We start from the raw sequence: 16,844 nt of genomic DNA, 5'->3' as shown, positions 1-16,844 counted from the left end.
CTTTTATATATGAGCTGACTGAAATTGAGCTTTTTTTGGTGGTGGAACTGTGTGCTTGCCTCTCTCAGTGGAAGAAGGGGTTGCTTTCTTCATTCACGCGGGTCTTTGCTCTACTTGGTGTAGACAGGGTAAAGCTGTGGACCCCTACCTCTACCTCACGCACCTCCAGGGCCACTGTACAGGGTTGTGCAGATTCTTTCTGCACCAGGGAACCTGGACCAGGGGCATGTGGAGACTGCTCATCAAGCCATGTGTCCTGGTCTGGAATTAACCTCCCCAAAGGAAGAGTGCCTTTTCTAAATTTTATAAAGGCATTACCTTTACCAAGTACTAACTAGCTCAGTGAGGCTGGGTTCCTCCCACCTTGGGGTTATCTTTTTCTAATTGGCACCTAGGGCTATCTATAACATGCCCACCCTACTCCTAGAGCTTCTAGGGCTTGGTGCTTGCTTGTATACACTGTTGCTATTGGTGTGGGGATATTATTTACAATCCAACTCTTCGTACTTCACTGTGATAGGGTGATAGAGGCACTGCTGATGCTGGAGCGAGGACAGGAAGCCAGATGGTGACACTTACTTGTGTGATTTTTGTGTCTGCATGTGTGCCTGTGGCACCTCCTGAATATATAACTAGGGGTTTTATAGTATTTTAGCTCTCTTTGGGCTCAAGTTTTTATGAGTTTATTGTTTTAACTGTTGTGTTAGTAAAAAGTAGGCTACCTATGTTAGATTTTTCTTTACTGACTTGAAAAAAAATGACTTTATTTTGGAAGTATCCTTTAGTCATGTGAATTCAGTTTTTTCATACAAAGAGAAAAGGGAAGGAATAGAAGAATCTGAGTGTGCCAATTTGCAGTCAAGAATATCTCAGGATAGTTGGACAAGATGGCAGAGTAGAAGAACCTTGAGCTCACCTCCTGTCATGAGCACACCGAAATCACAACTAACTGCTGAACAACCATTGATAAAAAAGATTGGAACCTAACACCAAGAAAGATATTCTACATCCAGAGTCATAAAGAAGGAAGCACAATGAGATGGTGGGAAGGATGCACTTGTGATATAATCACATTCCATACCCCCAGATGGGAAACCTATAAACTGGAATATTATATCACAGAAGTTCTCCCACAGGACTGAGAATTCTGAGCCTCATATCGAGACCCTCAGCCCTGGGGTCCAGCATCAGGAAGAGCCTCCAGAGCATTTAGCTTTGAAGGCCAACAGGGCTTAATTGCAGGAGTGCCACAGGTCTAGGGGAGACTAAGACTGCACGCTTAAAGGGTGCACACAAAATCTAACGTGAACCAGGACCTAGGGCAAAAGCAGTAACTTCACAGGAGCCAAAGCCAGACCTGCCTGCTGGTGTTGGAGGGTCTCCTGGGAAGGCAGGGTCATGGTGGCTGTGGCTTACCCTGGGATCATAAAAATTGATGGCAGAAACATTGAGGAGTATTCATCTGCATGAATTTCTGTTAGAGGCTGCCATATTGTTTGGATCATTAGCACCAAGACCTAGCCCCACCCAACGGCCTATAGGCTCCAGTCCTGCAACTGACTTCCTTCCTTTTTTCCTTCCTTCCTCCCTTCCTTCCTTTGTTTCTTCTCTCCATCCTTCCTTCCATCCATCCTTTATTCCTTCTGTCCTTCCTCCCTTCCTTCTTCCCTCCCTCCCTTCCTTTCTCCAGTTCTGGGATCCCCCAAGCCAAACAACTAACAGGGCAGGAACACAGCCCCACTCATCAGCAAACAGGCTGCCTAAGGACTTCCTGAGCCCACAGCCACCTCTAGATATACTTATTTTAAGGGCCCTGCCCACCAGAGGGCCAGAACCCAGCTCTGCCTACCAATAGGCAGACACTGGCCCCTTCCACCAGAAAACCTTCAGAAGTCTCTAGACCAGCCTTACTCACCAGGGTCCAGACAACAGAAGCAAGAAAACTACAATCCTGTAGCCTGTAGAACCAAGTCTGCAAACACAGGTCAGACCCTCCCCTGGGGTCCCTGGCCCTTGGGTAATGAGAAAGGCATGTATAGCTGGGACATATAAGATATCCCCCAGAGTTCCCGTCGTGGCGCAGTGGTTAACGAATCCAACTAGGAACCATGAGGTTGCGGGTTCGGTCCCTGCCCTTGCTCAGTGGGTTAAGGATCCGGCGTTGCCGTGAGCTGTGGTGTAAGTTGCAGACACGGCTCGGATCCCGAGTTGCTGTGGCTCTGGCGTAGGCCAGTGGCTGCAGCTCCGATTAGACCCCTAGCCTGGGAACCTCCATATGCTGCGAGAGTGGCCCAAAGAAATAGCAAAAAGACAAAAAAAAAAAAAAAAAAAAAAAAAAAGACATCCCCCTACAGAGGGTCTCTTCTCCAAAGTTGAGAAACATAACTAACTTACCATGTATATAAAAATACGAATAGAAATTTAGAAAAAATGAGGCAGCAGAGGAATATGTTTCAGACGAAGGAACAAGACAGAACCCCAGAACAAATAAGTGAAATGGAAGTAGGCAATCTACCTGAGAAAGGGTTCAGAGTAATGATCATAAAGATGATCTAAGGCCTCAGGAAAATAATAGATACACAGAGTGAGAAGTTACAAGGAGTTTTTAACAAAGAGTTAGAAAGTAGAACAACCGGAGTAGAAAAATACAGTAATTGAAATGAAAACTATACTAGAAGGAATTAATAGTAGAATAAGTGAGACAGAGAAATGAATTGGTGAGCTGGAAGACAGTAATGGATATCACTGCTGCAGAACAGAATAAAGAAGAAAGAATGAAAAGAAATGAGGACAGTTTAAGAGACCTCTGGAACAATATGAAACATACTAACATTCACATTATTGGGGCGGAGGTGTCCCAAAGGAGAAGAGGGAGGACTTGAGAAAATATTTGAAGGGATAATAATTTAAAAATTCCTTAATCTGGAAAGGGAAATAGTCACCCAAGTCCAGAAGTGCAGAAAATCCCATACAGTATTAACCCAAAGAGAAAGGCTGAGACATATAGTAATCAAACTGACAAAAATTAAAGATAAAGAGAAAATATTAAAAGCAACAAGGGAAAAGCAAGAAACAATATACAAGGGAACTCCCATAAGTCTATCAGCTGATTTTTCTGCAAACTCTGCAGGCCAGAAGGGAGTGGCAATTTAAAGTGATGAAAGGGAACAACTTACAACCAAGAATACTGTGCCCAGCAAGGCTCTCATTCAGATTTGACAGAGAAATCAAAAGCTTTACAGAAATACAAAAGATAAAAGAATTTAGCATCATCGTATTTGTTTTACAACAAATGCTAAAGGAACTTATCTAGGTGGAAAAGAAAATACCACAGTTAGAAACAAGGAAATTACAAAGTGGGAAAGCTCATCACTAAAGGCAAACATACACTAAAGGTAGGAAATCATCCTCCCTATAAACATGTAGGAAATTTAAAAGACAAAAGCTATAAATTCATTTATAACAACAATCCACAACAAGCACTTAGGGGATATACAAAATAATTAGATGTAAAATATGGAATCCAAACCAGTTTCGTGAGTGGAAGAGAGTACAAAAGCAGGATATTTAAAAGGCATTGACATTAAGAGATCAGCAACTTAAAAGAAGCATATATGTAGACTGTTATATCAAAACCTCATGATAACTACAAACCAAAAATCTATAATAATTATACACAAAAAACCCAAAAAGTAATCCAAGCATAACACTATAGATAGTCAAAGAAAAGAGAACAAAAGAAGAAAGAAAAAAAATCTACAAAAATCTGAAACATTTAACAAAATAGTGATAAGAATATACATATCAATAATTACCTTAAATATAAGTGGATTAAATGCTCCAACCAAAAGACATAAATTTGCTAAATGGATACAAAAATAAGATCTACATATATGCCATCTATAAGAGACTCACTTCAGATCTAGAGATACATACTAACTGAAATTGAGGGGATGGGAAAAAGATATTCCATGCAAATGGAAATCAAAAGAAGGCTGGAGTAGCAATACATATATTGGACAAAATAGACTTTAAAATAAAGACTGTTATGAGTGGGATCAAGGTGGCAGAGGAGCAAGACATGGTACTCCCCACAAACACATCAAAAATCCATCTACATGTAGAATGATTTGCACAGAACATCTACTGAATGCTGGCAGAAGACCGTAAACCTCCCAAAAAATGCCAAGAAACCCTCCACATAACTGCATAGAATAAAAGAAAAAAAAGAGAGTGAGAGAAAAGAGGAAAAAAAAGGAATCAGGATGAGATCAGCACTCTTGAGAGGGAGCTGTGAAAGAGGAAAGGAATCCACACCCTGGGAGGCTACCTAACTGGCCAGGAGATCAGCCAAGACTGAGTGGGAACATTAAAGCCTTGGAGAAAAGCTCAGCAGCTAGACTGAGGAGGGCAATGCAGAGAGAGAGCTGCACAGACCATTGGTACCATCACCCCTGGAAACCACAGCCTGAGATGCTTGGGTGGGGGCTGGGTGCTGTGTCTCAGACTCTGGAGGTCAGTTCCAGGGAGAAGACTAGGGTTGGCTGTGTGGAGACAGCATGAGGGAGCAGTTTGTCACAAGCTGGGGAGTGGAGTGCCACAGCTGAGGGAACATGGGAGGAGGCCTAGGCCTGCAGGAGAAGCAAGGCACTATTGTTGGGGAGGGTGAGAGGAGGAGAGGCGGGACCACCATAGGAATATCTTTCTCTGTGCATGCGTGGGCTCTTGGGCAGTGGGGTGCCTCTTGTGTAGGCTATGGGTGGTGGGGTGCTTCTTGCATGGGCTACAGGCAGTGGAGGCAAACCACCACAGCCATCTCAGACTTCAGAGGTGGGCATGGCTTGCCACCGTTAGTCACCTCAAGGGATGCCACAGAGGAGGGGAATGCAACCAAGTGCTGCCATTGTTGCTTTCACTCCCCTGGGAATACACATGCCCTGCTCTTGCCACTGCTGAAGGCTCTGGGCAGCACCTACACCTGCCTGAAAGTCACTGCCACTCTTCCTAGGCATCCTGCCACTTCTTGCAACTAGGAGCAGCCTGCTCCACATCCCCATGGATCCTTACCACTATCATGGGCTCAGCAACCAGGCTCAGGCCACAGGCCCTGCCTGTTGTCTCCATCTCCTGGGAAGTATGGGTAGGCCATATACCAGCACACCCCTTAATCAAGGGGATAACAGCCTGCACACACTGAGGAAAGAGATAGCAAGCATCCAAACCAAAAGCTGCCCTCATGCCAAAAAAAAAAAAAAAAAAAAAAAAAAAAAAAAAAAAAAAAAAGAAGAAGAAGAAGAAGAAGAAAGTAAGCCCTCTTAAACTACCCAGGGGTGCTCTTGCATATAAATAGCCCTCCAAAACTATAGTAGTTTTCCCTAAACTTACAGAATAAGAAAAATATAAGCAAAATGAAGAAGCTTACCATTCCCAGTTGAAATACCAGGAGAATTCCTCTGAAGGAGCAAACAATGAAACAGACTTCCTTAGACTAACAGACACTAAATTAAAAAAGGTGACAGGGAAAATTCTGAAGGAATTAAGAACAGATATGAATGGTAATGCAAATTACTTTAGAAAGGAACTAGAAAATATAAAGAGGAGCCAAGAAAAAATATTCATTTGCAGAGATGCAAGCTGAGTTAAAGGCACCGAAGAGCAGAGTGAATAATGCAGAAGAATGAATAAGTGACTTGGAATAGAATAATGAAAATCACCCATCAGGACAGCACACAGAAAACCAAATGAAAAAAACATGAAAGCAATATAAGAGATCTGTTGGATAACATAAATCAGGCCAGTCTACACATAATAGGGATTTCAGAAGGAGAAGAAAAAGAAAAGGGGATTGAAAATATATTTGAAGAAATAATGACTAGAAACTTTCCAAATCTAAAGAAAATAGACGTCAAGATACAGGAGGCAGAGAGGGCCCCAAACAAGTTGAACCCAAACAGACCCACACCAAGACATAATATAATAAAAATGGCAAAAATTAAAGATAAGGAGAGGATTCTAAAGGCAGCAAGAGGAAAACAAAGAGTTAATTATAAGGGAAGCCCAATAAGGCTATCAGCTTATTTCTCTACAGAAGCACTGCATATCAGAAGAGAGTGGCCAGACATATTCAGAGTTCTCAAAGGGAAAAATTTGCAGCCTGGAATACTCTACCCAGCAAGAATATCATTTAAAATAGAAGGAGAAATAAAGAATTCCTCCAACAAACAAAAACTAAAAGAATACAGCAATAATAAACCCATTCTAAAGGAAATACTGAAGGGTCTCCTCTAACTAGGAAGGAAGGAAGATATAGAATGGAGGAAATCACAATTGGAAAGTAATCACTTGGATAAGCCAGTATAGGTTTAAAGGAAAAAAAAAAACCCTATTGTAAACGCGACGATAAACAGAAGGAAGAGCAGAAGGATAAACATGAAGATGTTGAAAAAGATATCAAAATCATAGAATGTGGGTAAGGAAAGCAATAAAATCTAGACTTTTTTTTTTTTTAAAGAATATGTTTGATCCAATGTGACTATAAGACTAAATAAAGCAAGCCGATATAGGAATGGGTTAACATACTTGAAAAACAGGGCAACCACAAATCAAAACCAAACAATACATTCATAAAAACTAAAAAGCATAAAATAAAAGGAAACCATCCAACTAAAAAAAGAAAGGAACAAAGGAGAAACAGAATCAACTGGAAAACAAATTTTAAAATGGCATTAAATACCTATTTATCAATAATTACCTTAAATATCAGTGGACTGAATGCTCCAATCAAAGGACATAGAGTGATCAACTGGATAAAAAAAAACAAGAGCCTACAGTATGTTGTCTGCAGGAGACTCACCTTAGGGCAAAGGACACACATTGAAAGTGAGGGGATGGAAAAAAGATATTTCATGTGAATGGAAAAGAGGAAAGTGGGAGTTGCAAAACTCATATCAGATAAAATAGACTTTGACACAAAGGCCATAAAGAAAGACAAAGAGGATATTACACTCATCGATATATATGCCCCTAATAGAGGAGCACCCAAATACATCAACAAATGCTAACAGACATAAAAGGAAAAATTGACAGTAATACAATAATTGTAGGCGATTTTAACACTCCATTCACATCAATGGACAGATCCTCCAGACAGAAAATCATTAAGGCAACAGAGACTCTAAATGACACAATAGAACTGTTAGACTTAATAGATATTTTCAGGACATTATATCCAAAAAACCCAGAATGTATATTCTTTTCAAGTGCACATAGAGCATTCTCAAGGATTGACCACATACTGGGCCATAAAACTAACCTCAGCAAACTTAAGAGCATAGCAATCATTTCAAGCATCTTCTCTGACCACAATAGCATGAAACTAGAAATCAACCAAAGGAAAAAAAAAATGAGAAAAAACTGACTGCATAGAGACTAAACAACATGCTACTAAAAAACCAATGGGGGTCAACAAGGAAATTAAAAGGGAAATTAAAAAATACCTTGAGACAAATGATAATGAAAACACAGCCATTCAAAATCTGACATGCTGCAAAAGCAGTTCTTAGAGGTTCATAGCAAAACAGGCCTTCCTCAAAAAAGAAAAATCTCAAATCAACAACTTAACCTACCACCCAAAAGAATTAGAAAAAGAAGAACCAACAAAACCTAAAGTCAGCAGTCAGAAGGAAATCATAAAGATCAGAGAGGAAATGAATAAAAAAGAGATTCAAAAAACAGTAGAAAAAAGTCAATAAAACCAAGAGCTCGTTCTTTGAAAGGTAAACAAAATTGCCAAACTTCTGGCCAGAATCACCAAGAAGAGGAGATAAAAAGCCCAAATAAACAAAATAAGAAATGGAAAAGGGAGTTCCCGTCGTGGCGCAGTGGTTAACGAATCTGACTAGGAACCATGAGGTTGCGGGTTCGGTCCCTGCCCTTGCTCAGTGGGTTAATGATCCGGCGTTGCCGTGAGCTGTGGTGTAGGTTGCAGACGCGGCTCAGATCCCGCGTTGCTGTGGCTCTGGCGTAGGCTGGTGGCTACAGCTCCGATTAGACCCCTAGCCTGGGAACCTCCATATGCCGTGGGAGTGGCCCAAAGAAATAGCAAAAAGCCAAAAACAAACAAACAAACAACAAAAAAAAACCAATTAGGACAAACCCACAGCCAATATAATATTCAGCAGAGAAAAGCTGAAAGCCTTTGTGCCAAAATATGGAAGAAGACAAGGATGCCCAGTCTCACCACTTTTATCTGACATAATATTGGAAGTCCTAGCCATAGAAATCTGACAAACAAAAGAAATAAAATGTATCCAAATTGGAGGATAAAAAGTAAAATTATCTCTCTGTGCAGATGACATGATACTATATATAGAAAACCCTAAGGATTCCACATAAAAACTGCTGGAACTGATCAGTGAATTCAGCAAATAGCAGGTACAAGATTAACTTTCAGAGATAGGTTGCATTTCTGTATACTAACAATGAAATATTAGAAAAGGAATATAAAAATACAATGTCTTTTAAAATTGCACCCCCCAAAAATTAAATACCTAGGAATAAACCTGACCAAGGAGGTGAAAGACTTATATACTGGTAACTATAAAACATTAACCAAGGAAATTAAAGAGGACACAAAGAAGTGGAAATGGAAAAAAAATATTTTATTATGTTTTATTTTATTTTATTATTATTACAGTATAGTTGATTTACAATGTTTCATCAAGTTCTGTTGTGCAACAAAGTGACCCAATCACACACATTTCCCTGTGCTGTACAGTAGGATCCCATTGCCTATCCATTCTAAATATAATAGTTTGCATTCCCCCAAACCCCCCAAATTCCCATCCATCCCCCCCAGAACCCCAAGTCTGCTTTTCTTGGCCATGATCTCTTTCTGTTTTCTGTTTGTTTATTTGTTATTTTTAGATAGGATCATCTGTTCCATATTTTAGACTCCACAAATGAATGATATCATATGGTATTTGTCTTTTTCTTTCTGGCTTACTTCACTTAGTAGGAGAATCTCTAGATCCATCCATGTTGCTGCAAATGGCATTACTTTGTCTTTTTTATGGCTGAGTAATATTTCAGTGTATATATATAGACCACGTCTTCTTAATCCATTCATCTGTTGATGAACATTTAGATTGTTTTCATGTCTTGGCTATTGTCAAATAGTGCTGCAATGAATATAGGGGTGCATGTATCTTTTTCAATGAAAGTTTTGTCTGGATACATGCCCAGCAGCACAGAATTGCTGGATCATATGGTAGCTCTATATTTAGTTTCTTGAGGTATCCCCATAATGTTTTCCATAGTGGTTGTACCAGTTTACATTCCCACCAACAGTGGATGAGGGTACCTTTTTCTCCACACCCTCTCCAGTATTTGTCATTTGTTGATTTGTTAATGATGGCCATTCTGACTGGTGTGAGGTACCTCACTGTAGTTTTGATTTTCATTTCTCTAATAATTAGTGATATTGAGCATTTTTTCATATGCCTGTTGGCCATCCATAAGGAATTAATATTTTTACAATGGCCATACTACCCAAACAATCTACAGATTCAATGCAGTCCCTATCAAATTACCCATAACATTTTTACAAACTAGAACAAACAATCCAAAAATTTATATGGAGTCATAAAAGACCCATAATTACTAAAGCCATCCTGAGGAACAAAAACCAAGCAGGAGGCATAACTCTCCCAGACTTTGGACAATATTACAAAACTACAGTAATCAAGACTGTGTGGTACTGGTGCCAAAACAGACATACAGACCCATGGAACAGAATAGAGAACCCAGAAATAAACCCAGACAGCTATGGTCAATTAATCTTTGACAAAGGAGGCAAGAACATAAAATGGGAAAAATCTCTTCAGCAAGTGATGCTGGGAAAACTGGACAGCTGCATGTAAATCAGTGAAGCTAGAACACACCCTCACACCATGCACAAAAGTAAACTACACAGCTACATTATCAAAACAGTATGGTACTACTGTTGGGGAAAAGGAAGAATTGGGAGAGTGGGAATATGTATACACACTACTGTATAAAATAGATGATTAATAAGAATGTAGCACAAGAAAATATACTCAATAGTGTGTAATAACCTGTATGAGAAAAATGAATGCATCTATTTATATGTAGGACTGATTCTCTTTGCTGTATACCTAAAACTAATATAATATCATGTCAGCTATACTCCAATAAAATAAAATAAAAAAAAACCAGTTTGGTACTGGCACAGAAACAGATGCATCGATATCTCATTGTAACCAGTAGAGAGCCCAGAAATAAACCCATGCATATGGTCAATTAATCTATCACAAAGGAGGCAAGAATATACAATGGACAAAAGACAGTCTCTTCAATAAGTGATGCTGGGAAAATTGGACCGCTCTGTGTAAAAAAATTAAATTAGAAATTCTCTAACATCATATATAAAAATAAACTCCAAATGGATTAAAGACCTAAATGTAATACAGGATACTATAAAATTCCCAGAGGAAAACCTTGAAGACTCTTTGACATAAATCACAGCAATATTTTTTTGCTGTTTTCCAGAGTAATGGAAATAAAAACAAAAATAGATAAATTGGACCTAATTAAACTTAAAAGCTTTTGCTTAGCAAAGGAAACCATAAACAAAAACAAAAGGTCAACTTATGGACTGTGAGAAAATATTTGCAAAGGATGCGACCAACAAGGGAGTAATTGCCAAAATATGCAACAGCTCATATAGCTCAATGTCAAAAAAGTGGCAGAAGATCTAGATAGACATTTCTCTGAAGAAGACATACAGATGGGCAACATGTACATGAAAAGATGTTTCATATTGTTAATTATTAGAGAAATGCAAATCAAAACTAAAATGAGCCATTACTTCACACTGGTTAGAATGGCTATGATCAGAAAGTCAAAAGTGAATCCTCTAGAGGTTATGGAGAAAAAGGAACCCTCCTCCACTGTTGGTGGGAATATAAATTTATACAGCCTTTCTGACTAACAATGTGGAGGTTCCTTAAAAATGTAAAAACAGAATTACTATATGATCCAGTGATCCTATTCATGTATTTGGAGAAAAACTGTAATTTGAAAAGGTACATGCACCCCAGTGTTCACTGCAGCACCGTGTACAATAACCAATACATGGAAGCAATCTAAATGTCCATTGACAGATGAATGGATAAAGAATATATGGTGTATATACACAGTGAAATATTAGCCATAAAAAGAATGAAATAATGCCATTTGCAGCAATATGGATGGATCTAGAAATTATCATACAAGTGAAATGAGCCAGGCAGAGAAAGACAAATGTCATGTGATATTGCTTATATGTAGAATCAAAAAATGATACAAATGAATTAATTTACAAAACAGTAACAGACTCAGAAACAGAAAACCAACTTATAGTTAGTTACCAAAGGGGAAAACAAGAGAAATAAATTAGGAGTTTGAGGTTAATGTATACACACTACTATATATAAAATAGATAACCAACAAGGGCCTACTGTATAGCACAGGGAACTAACTATACTCAAAATCTTATAATAACTTATGAGAGAAAAGAATTTGAAGAATATATATTATATATGTGTATGTATATATATGTAACTGCATCACTTTGCACATATAAAAAAAATAACTATCACTTTGCTGTACACCTGAAACTAATACAACAGTGTAAATCAACTATACTTGAATAAGAAAAAAAAAGTCACATAACAGAAAAAAGGTATTTTGGGTAATGTAGAAATAAATATTTTGTATACTCTAATAAAATAAAATTAAGATTTTATTAATTTTATAATTATAAATTATCATCTTATTGTAATTAAGATGATATGAGACAAAACACTTGACTGCAGTATTGCTTAATTTGAGTAACAGAAATGTTTGGATTATTGAAAAATATGGGAGATAACTAGAGCTAGATAAAGAGAGGAGGGAAAGAGCTAAAATTTGATGAGAAGCTAACTTCTCTCTGTGAGATGTCCCCTCCCAACGTCAGCTGTCAGGACTGATTTCCACTGTTCTTTAAAAAATGTTTGAGTAGTCTAATTTTGTCTCATTGGTAACGAACCTGACTAGTGTCCATGAGGACACTGGTTCGGTCCCTGGCCTTACTCAGTGGGTTAAAGGATCTGGTGTTGCCGTGGGCTGTTGTGTAGGTCGCAGATGTGGCTCAGATCTGGCATTGCTGTAGCTGTGGTGTAGGCAGGCAGCTGCAGCTCTGATTTGACTCTTAGCCTGGGAACTTTCATATGCTATGTATAGGTGCTGCCCTAAAAAGACAAAAAAATTACAAAAAAAAATAAAAACATTTTTTATGATTGGGAGACCTACATCTCCCTTGTTTAATGAACTGTTTTTAATTTTCTTTCCCTTACTAAGTCCTCAAAAGAAAAATTGTCAAGTTCCATACATCTGGAATCAAAAAATTATTATATGAGGAAAAAGTTCTTTGGCTACGTGAAAGTAAGCTTTTAATTTTTGGTAAAATCAAGGCAATTATTTACTTTTTTTTTGGTCTTTTTTTGCCATTTCTTGGGCCACTCCTGCGGCATATGGAGGTTCCCAGGCTAGGGGTCTAATTGGAGCTCTAGCCGCCTGCCTACACCACAGCCACAGCAACGCTGGATCCTTAACCCACTGAGCAAGGCCAGGGGTCAAACCCGCAACCTCATGGTTTCTAGTTGGATTCGTTAACCACTGAGCCACGATGGGAACTCCCTATTTAATTCTTTTTAAAAAGAATTCTTTAGATCACATGTCAAATGTTATATCATTTGCACTGTACTTTTAATTTTATTATAAGGTCAATAAACTTTAAAAATAAAGTTTAAAAAAATTAATGTACAGTTGATTTACAATGTTGTACCAATTTTTGCTGTATGGAAAAGTGACCTAGAATATCATATATTCTTTTTCTTATATTTATTATCTTCCATCGTGGTCTATCCCAAGAACTGGGATATACAGCAGGCCCTCATTGCTTATCCATTTTAAATTAATAGTTTGCATCTACTAACCCCAAACTCCCAGCCCGACCCATTCCCTCCCTCAAAATAAAGTTAAATAAATTAAATGAATTAAATAACTAGAATAAAAACAAATTAATTAAAAAGAAATTCTTTGCTTTTGTGTGACATTTTTGCTGGTAGTGATGGATTTCCAAAGTAATGATAATTGCTACTAGTTTTGAAAAGAATAGATAACTTTGTACTTATATCTTTTCTTAGTTCTTAATTATGCCTTATATTTAAAAAGTACCTTTTGAAAAAACGAGGGGCCATTATCATATATCTTACTTTACTATGGTTAAGATGTTTCTCAATTTGAAACACAGAAATTAATATCTGAGTAGCAGAAGCAATTATTCTGTTTCATGGGTTTGAGATACGTACTATCATTGAGTTAATATTGAGTTATCTACAAGAAGACATTAAAAAGTAATGAGGTGGTAAGTTGGTAAAATTTAGCCATTTTTTTGTGGGGGGGTTGGCGGGGAAAACGGGGATTTGCTGCTAATGGGTACAGAGTTTCTTTTCGAGATAATGAAAATGACCTAAATTAGATTATGGTGATGTTTGCAAAGCTCTATAAACACCTGAAAAACTGAGTATATTTTTAAGGAGTGGTAAGTAAATTATATCTTAATTATAAAACTTTAAAAAATTAGCCACGGGATAAAGCCTGATGCCAGAGAGGTGATAGTGCAGTCTGTACATCCTGCATTGCTCATGACCCTGTAAAATGATGCAGTATTCTTATCAAGCAGGATAGTTATTAAGAACTGTGAAAATGGGGAGTTCCCGTCGTGGCGCAGTGGTTAACGAATCCGACTAGGAACCATGAGGTTGCGGGTTCGGTCCCTGCCCTTGCTCAGTGGGTTAACGATCCGGCGTTGCCGTGAGCTGTGGTGTAGGTTGCAGACGCGGCTCGGATCCCGCGTTGCTGTGGCTCTGGCGTAGGCCGGTGGCTACAGCTGCGATTCGACCCCTAGCCTGGGAACCTCCATATGCTGCGGGAGTGGCCCAAGAAATAGCAACAATAACAACAACAACAACAAAAAAGACCAAAAAAAAAAAAAAAAAAAAGAAAAAAGAACTGTGAAAATGTTCTTGAATGCTAATGTGTGATTTATGACAACGTATATTAGGAAATGATTCAAAATATGAAAAAGTCATATCAAGTTGCCATATATTTATTTCCTTCCTCTTTCTGCCTTCCATTCCGTTTGTATATGTGCATGTGTATTTATTTGTAATATAGAAAAATTAGAGGTGATGGAAATGAATTATAGCAGAGAATGACTAAGTGGATATGCCAATCCCAAACCCCCAATCGATCCCTCCCTCCACCTGTACCCTTTGATAACCATAAGTTTGTTTTCAAAGTCTGTGAGTCTGTTTCTTTTCTGCAAATAAGTATTTGTATTCTTTTTTAGGCAGTATTTTGAACAAAGGTATTTATTTAAAGTGCTGGAAAGGCAGAGGGAGTTTATTTGGTGTGTGTATCAGAATGAACTACCACTAGATGGCAGTCCTCTACAACCTTGGGATTTAGTTGATTCTGTCTTTGAATTAGGTATGGTAAGAAATCACTACTGGAGGAATTTTTATCCCAAATAATACTTTGCCTTTTACTAAAAATAAATGTAACTTCTTCAAGCTTCAGAAAAGCAATGGGGAACTTCTTAAAAAATTAATTATTTTAGGAAACATCTCAAAGTATAATTTAAAAATGCTTTCTGGCTGTGCTTCTCAAATTTTACTTTATATTTGAATCATAATTGTGTCATGATAAAAACGCAGTTTTCTGACACTGAAAGTCTGAAATTGGACCGGAGAGTTTGAATTTCTGATAGTGTCCCATCTGATGCCAAGTCACAGAGATCTAGAGGTTTGCTGCTGCCCTGTATCTACTGAGTGCTTATTCTGTACCAAGCAGTGTTCTAAGTGCTTTACAAGTTGAGTAACTTAACATGTACTTAGTAAATGGTAGAGGAGGGATTCCAGCCCAGGCTCTCTGCTTCCAGAACCTTGTGGTATTAACCATACTAAATCGGGTATCTAGACTGTAAACTTACCTTCTTCCTAATTCAGAAAAACACTTTCGTATCAGAGAAAGATGCGCAAATGGTTTGGCTAAAGTTAGTCCATAACTTTGATTTTTCATAGATTATAGAAAATGTGTTAATTTCTGGGTAAGATATTCGCTTTTTTAATTTCATTTTTTTTGTTGGTGCTTTGGTTTATAGAAAAATAGCCCCTAAAAATAATCAGAGGTTATATATATGGGTGGTAATATATTATTCAAAATTAGCAGAAGAAATAATTACTGTTTTTATCTAATCTTTTTTTGTTTGCTTGCTTGTTATGAAAATCTTTCAAAAACACCTTTTATACATTTGCAAAATCTTAAAGGTTCATTCACTCGATGCAGTAAGCTTTGGTTTTACCTCAAGCTATGTTGCAACATTTATTAGAAAGAAGTGAGAAAAAAATAGGAAATCTAGTTTTAGAAACTAGTTGAAGAATATTTGCCTAATAGCTACCATTATTCAAACTACTACCTACCATTCCAGAATTTAAACTAAAATTCTTTCCATATTATACCTTTTTTTTTTTTTTTAGGGGGAAAAGAATGAAACGTGCAATATTAGTGGCTATATTGGGTTTTTTTTTTACTGAGGGGGTAGGAGATGTGTGTGAAGTTAAAAATATTTATAGTTTCTCTGATGTAAATCTAAGATGCTTTTTTGAAGAAAGATGTGACTCTGGGTTTTAATAAAAATAATAGTTTATCTTTGCTTTTTATGCTATTGACAAATTAATGCTTGAAAATTTAGTGTATGGCATAAACATGGACAATCAATTATAGTTTAGAAATATACTGAATCAGTTTTGAAAAGGTGGGTTTTAATTGATTTATAAACATGTTACTAAGATTGGTGTTATTTATTTTGTTTGGTAACTTGAACTCTATTTGTTTTTGAAAAAAGGAACAAATGCTATTTCTGTCAAATTTTCCTCTGCTTTGTTTCATTTTGTCACTGTAACTTCCAATGGTTGTTGACATGTTACTTTACCTAATTAAGATAAGCTTCCAGAATAGTATTTGGAAAAGGAGAGCATTAATATTTACTGACAGAAAGCCAGTGGTGGGGTGAAGAAAGAATGTTATTGTTTTAAGTCAACAATTACATATACTTAGCTTGGTAATTTTATATAGACTATGTAATGTATCTTCGTACTATCAAGATAAACTTGAGGCAGAATTTCCTTTACTCATAATGTGAGTATGACAGTTACATCCTCAGTTGCTCAAAATTTGTCCTGTAGGCCTGAGGCAGGTTGATGAGCCTTATAATATATAAAAGGGATCTTTCAAATATGTGATAAGGACACCAGGAAGAAATAGTTGATTTGTTGGAGATGTATGGGAACTTTTAGAACTAGAGCATGTATGGTGTTACTGTATCATCTCTTTCTCTGTTTATCCATCCGTCCGTCCATCCATCCATCCATCCATCCGTCCGTCCATCCGTCCGTCCAGTGCATATTTACTGAGAGTCTTGTGAGTGCCCAGGCACTGTACTGGTTTCTCAGAACAGAAAGATTATGAATAAAAGACAATTTTGTTCTCAAGTAGCTCACAACCTAGGAGGCAATAAAGATTAAGAATTAACTGTAATGTAAAGAGGTGAGCTGAAATAGAGATAGATGTGTACAAAGTTATGCTGGAGCCCTCAGGATGGAGCAGCTCCCTCAGGCTAATAGAGTGTGTGTGTGTGTGTGTGTGTGTACATATGTATATGTGAGGGGAGGGGA

The 16,844-nt window shown here is 37.6% G+C and overlaps 1 protein-coding gene across 30 annotated transcripts in view; it reads left to right on the top strand.

The window, feature by feature from the left end:
* The window catches only part of BBS9 (Bardet-Biedl syndrome 9), a 444,711-nt gene that overhangs the window by 27,265 nt on the left and 400,602 nt on the right, over nt 1–16,844 (top strand). The window lies entirely within an intron of this gene.

This window comes from Sus scrofa, chromosome 18 (genome assembly GCF_054392235.1).
Source record: "Sus scrofa isolate SSC_HxYL_T2T_F1_AM1 chromosome 18, Sscrofa_HxYL_maternal_Yorkshire_Landrace_v2.0, whole genome shotgun sequence".
Classification (NCBI taxonomy): domain Eukaryota; kingdom Metazoa; phylum Chordata; class Mammalia; order Artiodactyla; family Suidae; genus Sus; species Sus scrofa.
This window is presented reverse-complemented; position numbering and strand designations above follow the sequence as displayed.